Raw genomic sequence first — 1,318 nt, forward strand, 5'->3', positions numbered from 1 at the left:
TTATGGTAAAATATTCCCACAGTCCTGTTTGCATATATCTCAGGAAAGAGGATGGTTAGTTATATTTTGTGACCTATAATAGCATGCTCTATATATTTGTGATGAATTTCCTTTTTTGGGTTAAAATTCCCACGGTATCAGAAGCACAGCCTCTCACTTAGCTCCATAAACAACAATTGTAGCCCCTTTCCTTACCTTTATAGATATATATAAATAATGTCATGCAGACCATTCCTCATTGAGAAAAACACAAAATACTAAAAAAATTGGACACTTTTTGGAAATTGTCATGCATTTTTGACCAATATCTCAAAGAGCAAGAAAGCTGGTCTCAAGATATAGTCACATTGCATGATATGACAATATTTTTACATGGTTGTCTTGATTTCCATATTTGGATATGGACCCTGAATACTGGACACAGCCCCTTCAACACCATGGCAACAGAGAAGATCACTCTTAATTTTGGGGTATTTTTTTCAGATTCTCTGGCAACTTTTAGGTGGTTTCTATATTTAGATATTGACCCTGAACCCTGAACAAAGCCTCCCCACCTTACTAAGCAATATTCTGATTTGTACTCGTAAACTCGTAAGGACTCATAAAATGTACTGAAATCATATGACCAGGATGATTTCTTATTGAGAAAAATATATAAAAACATGAATAAATAGGTGTCTTTGCATATATCTCAGGAATGAAAATAGCTAGTCACATTTTGTGACCACATTGAGAAATATAACAGCATGCTCTATAAAACTGTCGCTAATTTCCTTTTCAGGTCAATTTTCCCACGGTACCAGAAACACAGCCTCTCACTTAGCTTTATTAACAAGAATTGTAGCCCCTTTGCTTAGCTTTACAAATATATATAAATAATGTCACACAGATCATTCCTTATTGAGAAAAACACAAAATACTGAAAAAATTGGACACTTTTTGAAAATAGTCATGTATTTTGACCAATATCTGCATAAGAAAGAAGGCTAGTCAGATGATATAATCACATTTCTGATATTTAATGTTGCTATACTATTGGAGAGGCTGTATTCAGGGTCCAGGATACACTTCCAAATATGGGAATCTGCCCAAATATAGCTAAATTATTGTGTACAAGTTTCTTCACTTTCCAGCTGTTTTCTCTGAGTTGTTTTTTTTTCTGTCTATATTTAGATATGGACCCTGAACACAGCCCCTTCAATATCATGACAACAGCAAATATCATTCCGATTTTTCTTCCCTTTTTTGGCATATTTTGTAATCATGTTATACAATCTATCTGGCTTTGTTCTATTTTTAGAGATGGACCCTGAACCCT

This window comes from Laccaria bicolor, genomic scaffold (genome assembly GCF_000143565.1).
Source record: "Laccaria bicolor S238N-H82 LACBIscaffold_84 genomic scaffold, whole genome shotgun sequence".
Classification (NCBI taxonomy): Eukaryota; Fungi; Basidiomycota; class Agaricomycetes; order Agaricales; family Hydnangiaceae; genus Laccaria; species Laccaria bicolor.